At 43.8% G+C, this 14,038-nt stretch overlaps 1 pseudogene; it reads left to right on the forward strand.

Moving 5' to 3' along the window:
* LOC124775161 overlaps positions 1 to 14,038 on the forward strand; it is a 108,782-nt pseudogene that overhangs the window by 35,882 nt on the left and 58,862 nt on the right.

The following is a 14,038-nucleotide window of genomic DNA, read 5'->3' on the forward strand; positions in this document are numbered from 1 at the left end:
AGGTTCATAAATGGTTTTCACCCATAATCACAGCTTCAGTGTTTTTCCTTTCCGGTCCTAAAGGAAGCGTACTTACCAAATAAATAAGTCCATTAGCAAATTCCTGCATTATCTCATTCATGTGTAGGAATGAGACGGGAGATATCTGTCAAGCAGTAACTTGTACCTCGGAGAGAAGATGAGCCGAGTTGAGACGTTTGAAGTATCTGTAGGTAGATTTATTTCTTAGATAATGTTGCTAGATCTATAATCCTTTGTATGCTGAGTTGATAATCCATCCAAGTCTAGCGGCTTCGCTGGTCGCAGGAGACACACACACACACACACACACACACACACACACACACCTGATGTGTTAACGGGATGGCGAATTCCTTTCTATCTAATAACCATAAACATACTGCAGTAGTTTAGACTGTGAAGTACTTGCGAATCCTGCTGTCTAGGCGCCAGAACAGATAGACATGCGATGCTCCTCTTTTGAAAGTAAATCCCAGGCATATCGTAGCACCCGAAATTATCGTTGAAAATACTGATACAGTCAGTGACAATTTTTTTATTACAGGACCTCTACGTTTATATGCCTCATATGAGGAAGTAAATGTTAAATCCTCCAGCGCTTAAAGATTCGACGGTGTTGCTAACAGTCTTCGCGAAAAACGGAAAACAGTTTCCTATTGGTAAAATTACCGTTGAACGTTTCATCCTGCATCTAGCAGACGCCCTGCATCTAGCACTTTTCCTGTTTTCAAGGTGGATGGCACCGTATCCGAACTGTCTAGACTATTAATGATGCGGCTACTTCAGACCGATTGCTTTCCTGTCGGGACAAAATGACAGTCGTTACGGCCTTCATTAAAAACAGCTTCAAAATCTTTAGGAACTTCCAAGGAACCTCAGATAACCTCATTCAAACCTCAGGACACGATAATATTCGGAGACGACCACTAGACCACTATTCCCGGAAAGGGCGTAACCAGAGGGTGGGGGGGGGGGGCGGGGGAAATGGAACTGTCAATACACACATATCCGTTCTCAGAGCCCCCTTCCTCCCCTCCCCCCGCCCCTGTCATCCACCCCCCGCCCTCCCCACCTTTCCCGCAACTGAGATCCTGAGTAAGTTGGCACACGTAGTTTACTAAATATCTGTCCTGACGACTTTGAACAGATCTTCGCTTCGTATTCTAACTGTCCATAATTAACTATGCTGTTGCTTCTTAATTTCGTCCCTCGATTTATTGTTCTGCTTGCTGTTGTGGTGTGCTATTTCTGCCGTTCAGTTATGCTTTGACTGGGTTATGGTGTTTCTGACGTACCGTAATTTGTACTCACTCTGTCTCGACGTTTTAATTTTGATGAAGAATTCTCGATAAGTGTATGCATGCCTTCAGAATTCAGCGGTGGCGTATTGTTAGTACCGCTAGTTGATTCCACAATAGTATTACTAGTCACCTTGGCAACATTACGGTGAAACTGTTCAAGGGCGCAATACATGCACCGACCGACCGAACAACATATCGGACGCGTCTAGGTGTTTGTGCCAACAGATCGACCGCTTTTTCTTGTCTGTCGGTTGGTTGGGCATGATCCCCTCCTCCACTTCACCCGACAAACTGCGCCATGTCTAGCTCTGCCTTTGCGCGCGGGAATAAATGTTGTTCAAACACGTAAAGAACGAAACGGACGAAACCTTGATGATGCAGTTTCTGGAGAAATTTATTGCCTGTAGACTTTTGAGACACATGTGGTGTGAGAAGTATAGCAATATCGGTACAGTAAAGGAAGTATTTCTTTCATGTTTGAACGAAGCCATAATTTTTGTATATCACACAGAGATGAAACATGCTTATTTTTAGAATAAAAATCCTTCGATTGTCTACTTCCGTTTTTAGGTTTCATTTCCGACACTTTGCGGAAATTAAATCTAGAAACCGCAATATAGACAGATTAATTTTAAGATCTCATTTCGGATACGCGTCTAAAATAAAACTTAAAAACCGAAATTCATGCAGTGTACTGATTTTTATTAAAAAAAATACTTCCTTCATTGTTACATGTGTCAAAAATGCGACTGATCGCCACTCCTTCTGCCATGAAGAGCGAAGTGGAGGTCTTTTTTACGGTTCTAACAGTTGCTAAATTATTCAGCTCTCAGATACCTTTTGTTGTATTTATTAATAATATAATCAATCACTATTTGTAGTCCTTCTTACAAGAGACAAGTTTCTTAAACTTACTGTGGGTATCATGCATAAACAAATAAACTCATAAATTTTATGTCAACGTGATTTGTTTTACTTGGTTTGCTTTATCTTCGTTTATTTCCTCATGCAACAGTAAATCACTTTCCATCTTTCAGGAATAATTTTTGAAACTAATTGTGGGATGCAATTCTATTTAATTATGGCTCATCGTAACTACTGGTACTGTCTAGAAACAGCAATGTAGCTTGCAGATTCTCTCAAAACCGTTTTCTTTTTAATTAAATATGGTGTGATAACGCTCAGCAAATCTGAAAAGCATGTTTGTCTTTCTTAAATATTTCCGAAAACCATAGGCTTCCAGCTCCACAAGTAACATAGCATGGCCGCGCTGGATTAGCCGAGCGGTCTTAGGCGCTGCAGTCATGGACTGTCTGGCTGATCCCGGCGGAGGTTCGAATCCTCCCTCGGGCATGGGTGTGTGTGTTTGTCCTTAGGATAATTTAGGTTAAGTAGTGTGTAAGCTTAGGGTCTGATGACCTTAGCAGGTAAGTCCCATAAGATTTCACACACATTTGAACATAGCATGGACGAATTTCTTCCTTTTTAGCAGCCGTTTCTTCACCAACAGCGCTGTCTCGGCTTTCTTCGGCCTTGTTAGCTATAAAACAAACAAGGAAAATCCCAGTTTTTGTGTCCGTGTAACACCATGTGGAATCTCGTAGAACATTACCTCAATAAACGTAAGATAAACAAATCGCAACCAGCGATAGGAAAAGGGCAGCGCTGTAATCGTTGAGTGAAGTCGCTAGCAATGTCTGTAGGCTGCCACGAAATTGGTCGGTCGGCCGATAAACTGATGCTTATGTAGGATCCTTCAGACACGCACTCGCCATTATCAGCTTCCAGAGCGGCGGAAAAATCTAGGAATAGTCACCGCTGGATTTCCTTTGACGGCAGGTATCGCTAACCAGTATATGGAAAACTTCGAGGAAGCAGCACTTGAAATCGCGCACCTGAAAGCAGAAGCATTCTACAGAGATTCAGACGACACATTCGTAATGGGGCAGCATGATAAAGAAAACCTACAAGAATTGCTGTGCCACTTAACAGCATACACAATCTTAGGTTCACCACCGAGATGCAAGAAAACTGCCTAACGTTCCCTAGACGTTGTGATAAACTAGAACTTGAAGAAACACATGGACATTCCGTCTACAGGAAAAAGACACACCTAACCGCCAATAGCTGTCACCATGTAGTGCTCGCTACCTCAGTATACACAGCGCGAGCCATATGGAAGAAGGTAAGTCTACCTACAGAGCTGCAGCATTTACGCGAAAAGCGATATGGGACAAGGGAAGTCTACCTACAGAACTACAGGATCTACGCGAAACCTTTCACAAGAATGGCTACTCGAAGACACCAATAAGGAGCGCTACGCAGCCGAGCAATAAGAAGAAAAGAAAAAACGTAGAAGAAGAAACCAAGCGGCTGGCTTTCGTCCCGTACACAGGGCCATCAGCAGACAATACTGCCAGGAAAATGGAGAACAACAACATTAAAATTTGCCACTCAGCGGTTAAAATAAGGGTCGTTTTAGTCAAAAACCACCTAGGGCTACAGACACCTGGACTTTAGATCATGAGGTGCGATTGTGGCATACAGAACATCAACCAGCAGCAGCAAGGTATCTTGCTGCGACATTCAGAACAGTTACCGAATGTTCGCCTCCGCCAAACCGACAACTAGAGCAGATCGGAAGCGAAGGCTGGGTGTTTCTGACCACACAACGGTGCTGTGCCTTGCTAGCGAGTTCTGGGATTACGTCATCAAAGTGGCAGTGGAAATAAGGGTACAAGATGACCTAGTCCACTGAGGCAATTGTTTCCAACTGAGCAACTTACAGGATGTGGTGTTAGCAAAAATATTAATGGAACGCTGCGATGCGGAAGCGGTGGAGGCAGCGGGCGGATGAGGCAGACGCTCACCAATCCCCATCACGCCCCACCACCAGAGGCTGCGACAACTTTCCCGCCGGCACTCGACTGACCCATCAGTAGGACCGTTCGCAGAGGGATCTGCAGTCCAGCAGCTATAAACAAACATATTAGACACGAACCAGACAGCTACGCTTGAAGATAACGAGTAGGAAAGTCGTCGAAACGTTGCGACAGCTCGACGCCACACCTCGGCTGATAACTCGAGAAGATCTCATCAACGAAACTCGCCGAGAACGCCTGCATTGCCATCGACCTCCTTTTGGTAAATAAAATGTATAAAATTTTCTGTTACTTGTACTGTGATCTTATTTTCCACAAATAGAAGTGTTAAGAGTACCTAAATAGTGACATAAGCGCATTAATTTATCAATTTCCCTGGTTGTTGAGCTCCATCACTCTGGGTTATACTAATTTAAGAACTGCAGCAAGTAGAAACATCTTTATGTGTTTCTACGGGGGTTGGAACTTTAATAATCAGTAACAGCTTGCGTTGAACGTGCTTGAGCATCGTCCTGCAAAATGATGGTCAGGTTCTGCAGAAAGTGTCATCACTTCTGTCTCTATGCTGTTCATTTTTGGAACACAACCTACGAACAGCTTAGAGACTGAAGTGATGACACTTTCTGCAGGATCTGGCCATCATTTTGCAGGACAATGCTCAAGCACGTTCAGTGCAAGCTGTTACTGATTTGATTGACTGATGGGGCTGCTAAGTGCTGTACCACGTACTGCAGTCCCCTGACTTAAGCCCTCGTGAGTTCAACTCGATTTGTAAACTGAAGGAAACACTTCACGGCATTCGCTTCAGAACTGCTACAAATTCGTCGGGCAAATAGACAGCGTCGCTCGAACTGTCAACACAATTACCACTGGTAAGGGTGTCCAATGACTTCCACATTGCTGGCAACGGGTTATAGACAATGCTGGTGACCACCTTGATGGTCAGTAAAACTTTGAAACACGTATCTATTTTGTATGAGCTGTAAATAAATAGTTGCCACTATTAAACTTCCAGCCCTCGTATTTACACCAGAATCTGTCCTGGGCTTCCGCACATCAACTGGCGTATTAGGTACTTAAGGGGAGCATGGGGAGGGGGGGGGGGGGACGTTCATGCAAAACGCACACTACTTAAAAGATGACCAGATACGCAATTTTGAAGATATGGCAATGAAGTTTTGTACCGTGCTTTACATGAAATTAACGCATTTACCAGGAAGTTCCTTAGATTACATATGTTTATCCTTTTAAATTCCATATAATTTTATTTTCAGGAAATAATAATTGTACCTTTCTCTCTGTATTTAGTAATCTTCCCTCATTAGTTTTTTTTAATGTATCTAATAGGAGATTTTTAATAATTTTTTGATTACAATTCTGTAAGTACAATATAAAATTCATGCAAAATTCCAGTCTCTTTGCCCCATATCTCATTTTAGGCTCAGAATTTCAAAATTTACTCTCTAGCCAACATTAATTGGGTCTGTAGAAATAGTATACAAAAATTCTTTATTCTAGCCTTCATAGATTCTGAGAAAAAAGTACATAAATTAAAAAAAAATGTTTTCAGGAAACGCCAATTAACGTTCAGCCTAAGGTTTTTTCTCATGTTACCTCTTCAGAAGACCCCAGATTTGAACTCAGGATCCTCTTTCCCTTTAAGGCTCTTCTTCTGGTTTCTTGTTTTCCGCCTTCTTTCGTTTACCAAGTCTTCAACTGACTTCAGCTGCAGAGAGGAGCTGTAAATTTATTTTTCTCAAGACGTATTGAGTGAAACTCCCTATCTAAAAGCCCATTCTCTCTAATACCTTCACCCACCCTATGTTCCCATCATTAAATAAAAGAACTGCATCATAAGTTGCAATTCTAGCAACTGTAGCAGATGAAAATTTGAATTTAGAGCATCGCTTCCATTTGAGTAAATTTAGACCCTCGTTTGACTCGTTTGAATTCTGGGTTTTGCCACGAACTCACTTTTTTAGAATTTTATTTTTGTGGGGATCCATAGCCTCAACGTATTTTGAGAATCTTATGTAAAGTGAGGCTGGAAGCTTAAGATACGTGCTTGAAAATGGTCCAAGATTGAAACTGGCCGAACGCACAGATAATAATAAAAATACGGCCCATTTGGACAATGTTTCAATTCTCAAAACATTTTTAGAAATTCAGTATTGGCCAGAAACCTTTAATGGAACACAGAATACAATTTGGAAGCCTCTCCTTTTGAATATAGGGGTTGTTGTACCTCTGAGTCTATAAATATTTACACCATCTAAAGCGGCACAGATGATGAGTGGGATGTTCATTTATCGACACCATGTGGAAATATGTAGCCTATACTGCACTTTTCATGTGACTTACACTGGATAGGTTGTGCCGGATAGCCTTGACATAATACACTTGAGGAGTGTCTACCATCAACTTTGTGATTCTGTTGTGTCCACCAATGCCAGTCATATCTTCCAAAGGAAGTTCTGTATATCAAAGCCTCCTAGATGTATCCTGCGCAAGGTTGCTAGAAAGTAATCCACTGAATCGTTGTTTACCGAGCCAGTTGTGAACAAAAGGTGGGCGTGGCAGGCAGGGCATGTCAGACCTTTATTTTTCACGCACTTACGATGCGATTTCACTGTCGAAACTTTGGTAACTTACTATCCATGAGTTCTATTAATAAATAAAAAGTAAATTGAAAATTGACATTTTCGGACAGTTTCATTATGAACGTCCTCCCTTAAAGATTTAATTACCACATCTTTAAAAACATCGACGTGGTTATTGGAGCTGCCTTTCTGTTTCCATACATACGCAAAATTGGAGCAAAAAATGTGATTAGAATGGTAGCTGTAGTATCAGAATTGCATTCGATGTTTTTATGGATGTGCTAATTGTGTGTGTGTGTGTGTGTGTGTGTGTGTGTGTGTGTGTTAATGCGAAACCAATGGAGGATGGACGAAAGCTCAAAACTTGTTTTCTCTTACGTAAACCTGTATGAAGTGGCTGGCTGCTGTATTTCTTAAAATAAAATTGGAATGCTTCAACTTGAATCAGTATGTGATTCTGAGTCGCATGGCGCTGCTGCTATGTCTGTCTTCATGTACTTATCTTTCCTTTGTTTCTGTTGTTACTAATATTTTCGCCTGAAGAGCTTCACATTCTGTTACTATATAATGTAATATTTCTTTCTCTTATTTTAGTCTTATAAATCTTATTTATTCTTTGAATAACGTACTCATAGCGCATCACATCTTGAACGATGAAAATATTAGAAGTGCATCAACTCACTCTCCCAAAATATATGTACACTTCCGTCATTATTATTAAGATGTCTTCTTCTTGAAAATGGAGTTCCTGCAATTTCTTCAGTATGATGTTTTAAGACTTAACAGCTCTTCTTTCTTTGCAGACGATGGTGGAGAGCTACGAGTATTCTCAGTTCGGAGCGATACGGGAATTTTCTCCGATTCAAGCTGTATCCGAGGCAAGCAGCGGGTTCGCGCTTAATCTCTATCAGGTAAGCATTTTAAAAGATAACATTACAATGACATTTATTCGCCATGAGTTTCTGAAGAAAATGTGCATCTGTTCAGCATCACCGACTTCATATTGTGACTGATGCAACGTGCTTCTATGGAGTACCTTCCATGGAACAGTACGTAGCTCCCGACATATTACCAACGGGAGACGACTTTTCTTTGCTTTCGTCTTGATATAAAAGTGTGATAAAACGTTCATTAATTTTGCAGCAGATGTAGTAACCTAGAAATTTTCTTCACCCAAAAGACTGCCAGTTAGGGTAGGTCCAGGAAAAAAAAATCCACTGGTCGAATAGCTTACTCTTGGTACTTGACTGAAGGGATGTGGGTTTCGTACCAATCTGCACGCACACTTAACATTTGTGCGCAATCAATGTTTAAACCTCCTACAAGAGATAACTGTTCTATTAAATTACAGGGTCCCTACCAGCCTAATCCCTTCCTACTAGCCTGCCGGTGTGGCCGAGGGGCAACCACTTCGGTCGCAGGTTCGAATCCTGCCTTGGGCATGGATTTGTGTGATGTCCTTAGGTTAGTTAGGTTTAAGTAGTTCTAAGTTCTAGGGCACTGATGATCTCAGATGTTAAGCCCCAATGTGCTCAGAGCCATTTGAACCATCTGAACGTTCCTGCTATACGAGAAAAGACTAAATTGGAAATTATCAGACTGAATACTCGAAAGAAAAGAAAAGAAAATTTCGACTGAAATGAATTACGTAAAAACCAGAGTACATAGTATTGTTAAATGAAATCGAATAATTAATCAATAGCCGCGCGGGATTAGCCGAGCGGTCTAAGGGGGGTTGCAGTCATGGACTGCGGGCTGGTCCCGGCGGAGGTTCGAGTCCTCCCTGGGGCATGGGTGCGTGTATTTGTCCTTAGGATAGTTTAGGTTAAGTAGTGTGTAAGCTTAGGGACTGATGACCTTAGCGGTTAAGTCCCATAAGATTTCGCACACACACAATTAATCAATTACATGTAAATTTGGCGAAGTAGTCCTATGCACTTCCTCTCTGGGAACATTTCTTCGATATTGCTGCCCCTTTGTGCAGCATATAAAACCAGGCTAATATTTAAAAGAATAAAAGTATTGAAAACTTTAACTTGCAAAGTGTGTAGCTTTTTGGTGAGCTGTACTTAAGGTAACGGGATGCACGAAACATATTTATTCAAAGAGAGCAACAAAGAATTATGGGTGGACATCCTATCAATATTTTTAACTGGTGCCTGAACGTCAAATAAATTAATGTGCCTTGATAAGATGAAATTGCGTTTCACAATTTAACTATGCTTACCTGAGGGAAAAAGAAAGGAAAAGGAATAGGAAAGACACGACTTCATTCATCCAATCTAGATCCACGAGAAAAAGTATAAGTTCAGAGGAACAAACCACCACCATTACCTGCATTCACCAACCACAGAGTGGTTTATAATGATTAGAACATCATTTTAGTATAAATACACAACATGAGAATTCGCACACTCGACGTGCATTGAACCGAACTGACCACGTGGTGGACTGAGTCTCACATGTAACTGTTCGAAAAAGATATAGACGAAAATCATGAAACGTGTAGAATCAATGAGGGAACACGAGTAAAAGAACGGACACATCATGAACCAATCCATGAAGAGGTAGTGGACAGAACCCAGTGTATTGTCCTCGACGGCGAGTGTTCATCAGCGGCAAGGATATTGTCAGGAGTGCCCCCAAGGTAATGTGATAGGATCGCTGTTCCCTACATAAAGAAATAATTTGGCGAACAGGTTGGGCAGCAATCTGCAGTTGTTTGCTGATGGTGCTGTGTATGGAAAGGTGCCGAACTTGAATGAACGTAGGAAGATACAAGACGACTTAGACAAGTTGGTGCGGTGAATGGTAACTAGTCCTAAATTGAGAAAAATGTAAGTTAATGCGGATGAGTAGGAAGAACAAACATGTAATGTTCGGACACAGTAAAACAAGTGTCCTGATTGACACAGTCAAGTCGTTTAAATATCTGGGCGTGAAGTTGCAAAGCGATATGAAATATAACGAGCATTTGAGGGCTCTGGTAGGGAGGGCAAATTGGTCGACTTCGGTTTACTGGAAGACTTTTAGGAAAGAGTGGTTTACCTGTGAAGGAGATCGCATGTAGGATGCTTGTGCGACCTGTTCTTGAGTACCGCTCAAGTGCTTGGGATCTGTACCAGGTCGGATTGAAGAAAGACGTCGAAGCAATTCAGAGGTGGGCTGCTCGTGAGGTAACGAGCGAGTTGCGGCGCCCTGGAAATACTCTTTAAGTTCAGAGTTGGCGGCCACCGCTCGAGCCGCGCGGCAGGGCCGAGCTCGTTAGCAAACACGTGGTGGCAAACGTGAGCCGGACGAGAGGGGTAGCCCCAGCCCATGGTCCAGCCGTGTGGCTGGGAATTCCGCTGTGACGAGGACGGAGCTTTGTGTCGATGAAGGAGATGTGTATGCCGGGAATGCCACAGATGGCGGACTTTGTGAAACCTTAATGGCAGACATTTCACAGTTCGTATAGAAATTAATAGTAGCCAGATGAATCATGATACCTCAAAAAGAAACATGTACATTACCATTACTTGCACGACGATTCTGATGGTGTAATCAGATTTTCAATATCTTTATTAGTTTAAAGTTCAGTATCTGACGGTAAATTATACAAGCAACACCCAGCAACGAATTTCCAAAATATAAACGGTTCATCTGATTTTGTCTATCGCCGTGTCTTTAGAAAGCTATTAGTGTAAATCTAAATTGGCGTAAATTACAGGCTTGTAACTTGACTAGCCCATGAGTTATTGGTGGTCAAAGTGGCCAATTACTGTCTATCGTGTCAGGGCCCTAAGTACTCCACAGTTACACGAAAAAACGGTAGCAGCATGCTTGTAAATATACACTCCTGGAAATGGAAAAAAGAACACATTGACACCGGTGTGTCAGACCCACCATACTTGCACCGGACACTGCGAGAGGGCTGTACAAGCAATGATCACACGCACGGCACAGCGGACACACCAGGAACCGCGGCGTTGGCCGTCGAATGGCGCTAGCTGCGCAGCATTTGTGCACCGCCGCCGTCAGTGTCAGCCAGTTTGCCGTGGCATACGGAGCTCCATCGCAGTCTTTAACACTGGTAGCATGCCGCGACAGCATGGACGTGAACCGTATGTGCAGTTGACGGACTTTGAGCGAGAGCGTATAGTGGGCATGCGGGAGGCCGGGTGGACGTACCGCCGAATTGCTCAACACGTGGGACGTGAGGTCTCCACAGTACATCGATGTTGTCGCCAGTGGTCGGCGGAAGGTGCACGTGCCCGTCGACCTGGGACCGGACCGCAGCGACGCACGGATGCACGCCAAGACCGTAGGATCCTACGCAGTGCCGTAGGGGATCGCACCGCCACTTCCCAGCAAATTAGGGACACTGTTGCTCCTGGGGTATCGGCGAGGACCATTCGCAACCGTCTCCATGAAGCTGGGCTACGGTCCCGCACACCGTTAGGCCGTCTTCCGCTCACGCCCCAACATCGTGCAGCCCGCCTCCAGTGGTGTCGCGACAGGCGTGAATGGAGGGACGAATGGAGACGTGTCGTCTTCAGCGATGAGAGTCGCTTCTGCCTTGGTGCCAATGATGGTCGTATGCGTGTTTGGCGCCGTGCAGGTGAGCGCCACAATCAGGACTGCATACGACCGAGGCACACAGGGCCAACACCCGGCATCATGGTGTGGGGAGCGATCTCCTACACTGGCCGTACACCACTGGTGATCGTCGAGGGGACACTGAATAGTGCACGGTACATCTAAACCGTCATCGAACCCATCGTTCTACCGTTCCTAGACCGGCAAGGGAACTTGCTGTTCCAACAGGACAATGCACGTCCGCATGTATCCCGTGCCACCCAACGTGCTCTAGAAGGTGTAAGTCAACTACCCTGGCCAGCAAGATCTCCGGATCTGTCCCCCATTGAGCATGTTTGGGACTGGATGAAGCGTCGTCTCACGCGGTCTGCACGTCCAGCACGAACGCTGGTCCCACTGAGGCGCCAGGTGGAAATGGCATGGCAAGCCGTTCCACAGGACTACATCCAGCATCTCTACGATCGTCTCCATGGGAGAATAGCAGCCTGCATTGCTGCGAAAGGTGGATATACACTGTACTAGTGCCGACATTGTGCATGCTCTGTTGCCTGTGTCTATGTGCCTGTGGTTCTGTCAGTGTGATCATGTGATGTATCTGACCCCAGGAATGTGCCAATAAAGTTTCCCCTTCCTGCGATAATGAATTCACGGTGTTCTTATTTCAATTTCCAGGAGTGTATTTCTTCGTCTATGTCTTCGTTTATATCCGATATATACTATTCATGATGAAATTGGTTAAATATTTACTGTGTGTTTCAAAGCACAGAGACATTAGGCTCCTGGCCTATCTTTTGCTTCCTTTTTTTATATATGTTTATTTACTTGTTTATGTACAGGGTGGCGCACGAAATATGTTAACATTTTGTTTTTGATTATAAACGGTATTGTCATTACAATCTCCAAGGAACATATACTGCAATGAAGAGCCGTCCATGGAGATTTGTTCTAACTCAGCACATGCTCAATATGTCCACCATTTCGTTTCCTAACTTCCTTCAAACGAACTCTGAAGTTAGTGATTACCCTACGGCACATGTCTTCCGTAATTTCACTGCAAGCTTAAAGAATAAGTCTTCTGAGCTCCATTAAATCATTTGGACGTTTCGGGAAAAATTTTTCCTTTAGGTACCCCCAAAGAAAAAAGTCACATGGATTGAGGTCTAGACTACTAGGGGGCCAATTTTGTCCGTCATTGAAGCGACCTGGAAACCTGAGTGAAATGATCCGCATGTCGAAATATTAGTGTAAAAACTCCAACACAGTGTTTGCAGTATGTGGCCTTGCTCCATCTTGCATGAAGTGTTGAAGGGCAAGGCAGTAGCAAGAAGCTGTGGAATGAAGCTATTGCGAAGCATGCTCAAATAACGCTCGCTGTTCACAGTTTCTTCAAAGAAAAAGTTTCCAAAAAAGTCCGTGACTGGAAATTGCTGCCCACGCTGTAATCCTCAAAGCATAATGTTGTCGTTCATGAAGCACTTGTGGGTTTTCAGTGGCCCAAAAGCGTACATTTGGTTTGTTAACCACACCGTCTAAATGAAAATGCGCCTCGTCTGAAAACCAAACGTTGTTGAGAGTTTCTTCTCTATCCTCCGCCTGAAGAGCAAACAGTAGTCTCTGCTGCTTGTGTTCTTCAAAAAAATGGTTCAAAATGGCTCTGAGCACTATGGGACTTAACAGCTGTGGTCATCAGTCCCCTAGAACTTAGAACTACGTAAACCTAACTAACCTAAGAACATCACACACATCCATGCCCGAGGCAGGAATCGAAACTGCGACCGTAGCGGACGTGCGGTTCCAGATTGAAGCGCCTTAACCGCGAGACCACCGCGGCCGGCTTTTGTGTTCTTCAGTGGGCTTCTGCGCACAGGTCATCTTCTATGGGTACATACGGAGGGTCACTTTTAAGAATGCGTTGAACGGAGCGTCTGGATATTCCCAGTTGCACTGCTGCCTTTCTACACGATTTCCCGGGACTTCTCTGTACAGCAAATCGTACCGCTTCGATATTCTCCGGCGAACAAACAGGCGTAGGCCGAGGTCGCTTCCAATACTGTTCCTTCCTGTACAACCTGTGGATGGTCTTCTAGCAAGGGACCCATCGTGTGTTACACTGTTGTCGAAAACGCCTCTGAGTCACAACAAGGCTTTTCGTTTCATGAAAAAGTAACACAATTGCCGATCGTTGCTGTGTCGCCAGTCTTCCATTGTCAGCCATTGCTGCTTACTAGTCTCCTAGCGGCAGTATCGTGAATTACATGTCATTTCGTAACTCATTTGCTTTTCCAAGCTCTGCCGATACTGCTGTAGAGATCCCAGCGAGATATCTAATGTGCGTCGTAAACTGGGAAAGAAACAATTGGTGACACATTTCGTGCGCGCACCCTGTATTTAATAATGTGTGTTGGAGCGTGTTTATGGTCTGGCCGTAGGAATATTTATTTAATTTCAAGTATTTAAATGTAAATCCAGTATTTCGAATATGTTTCATTATGTTTGTGACTGCACTGGCATGAAGACATGGCGCGAGCGCTCTAGCCAATCACAGCGCTCGTGAATGGCGAAACTGGATATAAACGAGTTTCCGGAAGGGACTCGGGGTAGTTCTGGGAGTGCGGCAATCCTGGTGAGTACGGCACACAACACGGGAGGTGCTGGA

This window comes from Schistocerca piceifrons, chromosome 2, assembly GCF_021461385.2.
Source record: "Schistocerca piceifrons isolate TAMUIC-IGC-003096 chromosome 2, iqSchPice1.1, whole genome shotgun sequence".
Classification (NCBI taxonomy): Eukaryota; Metazoa; Arthropoda; class Insecta; order Orthoptera; family Acrididae; genus Schistocerca; species Schistocerca piceifrons.